The sequence below is a fragment of the Lolium rigidum genome, chromosome 6, assembly GCF_022539505.1.
Source record: "Lolium rigidum isolate FL_2022 chromosome 6, APGP_CSIRO_Lrig_0.1, whole genome shotgun sequence".
Classification (NCBI taxonomy): Eukaryota; Viridiplantae; Streptophyta; class Magnoliopsida; order Poales; family Poaceae; genus Lolium; species Lolium rigidum.
In genome coordinates, this window is record NC_061513.1 from 193,743,311 (window position 1) to 193,749,310 (window position 6,000).

Below are 6,000 nucleotides of genomic sequence, written 5' to 3' on the forward strand. Positions count from 1 at the left end.
CGAACGGCAAAAGAACATTATCTTCTACAAGATCATCTAGCAATAAAAACCATGTGCCTATAGAACTCATGAAGAGATAATCATGCTCGTAAGATGAAGAGGTGCCTCTGTTGATGGCACTGCAAACATACATGCAGTTCCAAGATCTTTGCTGCTCATGTATGTCATTCATTGCGTGTGAGCGTAACTGATATTTGAAAACTGCTGCTACTATATTGGCTTGGTTCCACAAACTCACACTATGAAAATTATTCTAGTTCTGATATTTCAAAGTTGAGCAACCATAACCATAGGCCAGAAGAATATATCCAGGATTTCCAAAAACAAAGCACATTAAAAGTTTAACTTAGCATACCCATTGTTGGAGATCAACAGTAGACCGATGGCAACTTCTGAAGTTAGATCGCTGAGAAACTGATGACAGTCACAACACCAAGCATCTGACCACATAACCATATATTGGGTAAAAACATCATCCACACATTGGTGCGCATCCGCAACGAATTGAGCAGAAAAACAAGAAATAGGAGAATCATTCCTCATGTGCATATTATCAACCAGCATCATCATGCTCTCAATCAGATACTTGTGCCTTGTGCCTCAGTCGCCGTCACTTGGCATGGAATCCTTAATTTTTTTGACAAGCAGGCCATCTTCAGAACGGTGAGCAGAATGCCCTTCTCTTGGCTTGATTTCCAGTTGCAGCAGCACACACGCCAGCGGCCGCTGCATGAAGGCGAGAAACTTGTTCATCATTGGTTTGTTGGGCATGTTGAGGAAGAAGACGATGCCCGAGCCTGCCGGCATGAACACCATGTGATAGGGCAAAGGTGGTCGATCTTTCGATGAGACGAGGATAATTCGATTTGTTGGTGGAGTTCGTGCTTGACGATCCGTGATGAGGTCTAAGACCCCGTGTGTGGCCCGATCTTGCGGTTGACCCGAAATCCAAAGAGGGATGAGAGGGAGAGCGCGAAGAACACGATGAACACGAAGAACACGAGGAACTCACGCACGCACACCAACCCGATACAATCGATACTTACCCCCGTGGCTCGATGGACCACGCCAATAGAATCAACCCGGAGAGACGCGCGGTAGAATCCCGGAGTGAGAGATCGGTGAGGGAGATGAATCAAGGAGTGGGAGAGAGAGTGGGTAGCACTAGAATCTCACACACCAAATCCATACATCCAACAAGGGTAGCCTTGATACAAAGGGGATGAAACCCTAGGGAGACAAAGCTCAATTCCATATCTAAGCCTAAATCATGTCTGAAGAGGTAAGGGGGCGACCTGGGGGCTTATATAGGCATACAAGGCAGCATGGGTCGAAAAGGTACAAGTTGGTGGGTCAAACCCGACGAATCCGGTCACAGGGCCGGTCTGACCGGGCCCGGGACCGGCCCATCCGGTCCACAACCGGATCCTGGACCGGGCGGTGACCGGGCGAGGCTTCGGGAGCCCCGGGATTGCGTCCGGATGGCACCGGTCGTCGTTCCGGTCGAAAACCGGCCGGGCCGGTCAGGGGGCCGGTCAACCGGGCCTGTGACCGGGTGGGCCGGTCAGGGGGCCGGTCAACCGGGCCTGTGACCGGCCGGCCTCCCTCCTCCCGCTTCTTCTTCCTCTTCCTTCCTTCTTCCTTCATTCTTCCTTCCTTCTTCTTCTTCTTCCTTCTTCCTTGCACCATGATGAATGGCTCCTCTTCCCTTCCCTCGCTTCCTTGCACCATGGGTGTTCCTCCTCTCCGGTCCTCGATGACTCTTGTACCTAATGACATATAACATGCCGACATGAGGTAGCATTCCATTCAAGGTATCTACGAGGTCGAGTATCGAGAGGAAGGAGTTCACCTTGACGCGTGTAGCGTGGGTTAGGGTTGAAGGTCCACTTGGGGGACTCTTTGGCCATGGTGTAGCGTCGACGATAGGCGGGGTTGCACTTGACGGTCTTGAGGCGGAGGTGTCCGAAAGCCACCCCGCATCATCTCCCCCCCCTTGGGGAAGAGTCGTCCTCGACTCTTGTTCCTCCTCATCTCCATGATGTGGCGAGAGATCCGAGATGAATTGGTGAAGGACTTGTATAGTTGCCCTTGTATCCTTATGGATGCTCGTCGTGGTGCGGGCGTCCTTGTTGTAGTCCATGACGGGTCTCCCATGTAGTGGTGGAGGGACAAAGTCTCGGTCGAAGAAGAGCATGGGGAAAAACAACTTGCGAAAGGAAAGCTTGTGGATGCCAATTGGGTGACCGGCGAACAAGAGGCTCTCAATCAAATACGAAGCATCAAGTCGTTTCTCCAAGAGGCATTTGGCAAAAATGGGAAACAAAAGTGTGTGGGTGTATCCAACATGTGGAAGGGCAAAAATTTGTGCATGTAAGAGTTGTATGGTGTCAAAAATATGTGGTGTAGCATTGTCCCAAACAAGTGGAACAAACAAAAGGCAAGTGTCGGCGGCAAAATTTGGCGCAAAATTGTTATGTGCAATGGCAAAACGATGGATACTTCGAGCTTGGGAGATTGTGGTTGGCGTGAGCCGAGTATGAGCCTCCTCAAGTGTGAAAGAATCCATTGCAAATGCCAAAGATGAAATGAAAAATCCAAAGAAGAGCAACTTTTTGTGTGACATGTGGCACAAGATGCATAAGTTGTCTCTCACATGTATGACATGGTCCTTGAGATTCTCGGAGTGTATGATGAAAGCATCAAGACATACAACAATCATTGTGCCAACAAGATGTTTCAAGATAAGTTGCATAAGAGGCAAAAGGAGCGACGAGGAGTTGGACCAAACCGGAAACTCGACAAGGCAAGTCGGAAACACATGAGGGCGAAGGCTTGTGGGAACATACCCTTTGGTGTGATTCCCGCGGGTTAGGTCCTTGTTGGGGTAGCTCTCAATTGCGCGTTTCGTGAGCTCATGCTCCGTAGCGGTGGAAGTTGATGGTCGGGTACCTACAAATGGAATGAGCAAAACAAAGAGCGTATGTGCATGGTAGAGGAACACATCATCCATCATGATGTTCCAAGACTTGTGCACATCACCATTAGTGTCAAGCAAGATAGTATGAAATGCATGGCGATAGTGCAAATGGCATGAAGGTGCATGTGTGGTATGTGGTAACTCATGATCATCAAAAATGGAGAAGGCTATGGGGGCCATCTCATGGACAATGAAATAAGCATTTTTGCATACCAAGCATAAGAAAGGTGAATTGTTCACAATCTTGGATGCAACGATCATGGAGTAGTGCAAACATTTTGGGCAAAGCATGCGGAAGCTAATATCATCATTGTCATTGCAAGCAATACATGGTAAAGAGCAAGTGGTCGACATATTGCAAGCAATGGTGGAAAAATTGAAGCTCTCATAGCATGGCATGTTCATGGTATCACAAGCAAGCAATTTCACATGATCAACAATGTTATCAAGCAAAGCATCACATGGGAAAGTGAAAGTAGCATGTGACGTAGCAAATGGGTCATCAATATCATGCATGCATTCATGAGTCATCATGTCCACTAGTGGGATCATGGCATCATCAACACCTATGTTGTTACCTTTGTAGGCCGACTCATTTGAGGTAGGTGTTGTGGAAGTAGGAGGATCCATGTGGTCGACATGTCCATCGTGGAGCAAGCATGGTGAGATATCATCATCTTCATGCACCATGTACATCTTCTCCATGAGCGGGAACTCGTCCTCCGTGGAACCTAGTGCAACACAAGAAGACACAAACGAGGGAGAGGTTAATGTGTTAGCAAATGCGGTGTCCTCCATGGACCTATCATCTACCTCTCTCAACTCACTTTGTGTATCACTCATGTCCTCCAAATGGAAGCACTCACACTCACATATGGGGTGGAAGTCACTCAACTCACTATCACTCTCACTCAAGTGGGCTAAGTGGCTCTCATCCTCACATGGGATTGGTACCAACTCATCAATCAAGCATATAGGAGTAGGCTCGACTTTCTCATCTCCATGCGCCTCCTTGGTTGAAGGGAAAATCCCATGCTCAACCATCTCAACTCCATGCGCCTCCGTAGGTGAAGGGAGAATCCCATGCTCACCATGCTCAACTCCATGCGCCTCCTTAGGTGAAGGGAGAATCCCATGCTCACCATGCTTAACTCCCAAGTCATCCTCAAGCGGTGGCGCCGTAGTGTTGATGAGAGCTAGGCTCGTCTCAATTTCACCCTTGAGTTCACCTTGGCGATCTTCATCTTGAAGTGTTGGCGCAATAGGCATCTTGGGGACTTGTGCTTGTAGCTTGTCGAAGTAGAGCGTCTTGGCACTTGGCGTTGTGCATTGCCATGCCACGTGACCCTTGGCCTTGCACACCTCACATAGGAGATTGGGACATTCCCGTGGAGGGTGGCCTTGTTGCTTGCACTTGTAGCATCGGAGTCCATAGGCACGTGACGAGGTAGAGGCCATTGTGGTGGTGGCACAAGAGGTGGAAGTCGCCTCATGAGGAAAGTATGCGCGATATGCACTTGCCGTCCTTGTAGTGATGGACACCGTATGATGGTGTTTGTCGTCTTCATGTCGAGGATCTCGTCTTCGTGCATCATCACCATGTCTTGATGAGTGTCGTGAAATCTGGGATGTTGGTCGATGACGATCATGAAGTGGCTTGTGGCGGAGTCATGGTGACGGATGTCGATGTAGACCATGAGGTGGTGGTGGTCGACGACGATCATGAGATGGTGTGAGTCGATGACGGTCCTTGCCATGCCTAGATGATGGCTCATGCGACTTGGCATGTTGCTTGCGGCGCCTTGTGGAGCTTGGAGAAGAGTGTCGATGACGATCATGTTGTGGACGCTCTTGATTCTCCATATGATGTACTTGAAGTCGATGATCTTGTGCATAAGCACTCTCATGGTGGCGCCTAGTGGAGCTCGTAGACGAGTGTCGATGACGATCATGATGAGGACGCTCTTGATGCTCCATATGATGAACTCGCCGTAGATGATCATGTGCATAAGCACTCTCATGGTGGCGCCTCGTGGAGCTCGAAGAAGTGTGTCGATGGCGATCATGTTGGGGACGCTCTTGATGATCCATATGATGGTGCCATCGTGGAGGTCCTCTATCTTCATATGTAGCTCCATTGGCCAAGTAGGGGTATGTAGGAGCATCGTCGTTGCTCATCGTGGAGCGTAGGTGAGGCTCCGCCATGGTGTCGATGTCGTAGGCGTGGCGGTGCTCCACCATGTCGTCCATGCTTGATGAGCCATTGTCGATGTAGAGCTCGTCGATGTCGTCCTCAAAGTGGTGCTCCACCATGTCGTCCATGTTGGCGATGCTCGCGGAGCCATAGTCGGTGTAGAGCTCCTCGATGTCGGTCATGTTGGCGATGCTCGCGGAGCCATAGTCGGTGTAGAGCTCCACATGTTCCTCCACATCCGCGGTGCTTGAAGAGGTATCCTCCTCGAAGTGCTCCGTGCACTCCTCCGTATCGTCATCTTCGCTATCCATGTTAGCACGATGGTATCTATATGGTGTATGTTAGTGGAAGAACACTACCTCGCAATCTTACCGTGGTATGACAAGATTGGGGTGATCCAACAAACCGAGAGTTAGAACAATTGTATCGGGCACTCACACAAAGACACACGCAAAAGCTAGCAAATATGGTGTTAGGTGAATATGGTGGAAAGCCAAAAGACGACATCCGAAATCAAGTGTATTGTCAAGAGTGGTGGAAATCCAAAAATTCAAATGTCAAAGCGATGATCACTATAAACACGGAAAAGATGTGGAACGCACACACGAGATGGACGGGGTTAGTGCGACCAAGGAATGAGCGGAAAAGTGTAAGAAGCCCTTAACCAAGGGTGCTCGGTGTCACACTAACACAAGAAGAGATCAAAGCTTTGGTTGCAAAGGAAGAGACAACAAGATTCACACGTGGCCTCTCTTCTCTTATCTCTCTTTTGCTTAAAAGCTTATGACACTCTTTTGTACACGGTGACACTTGCACTCTTTTGTAT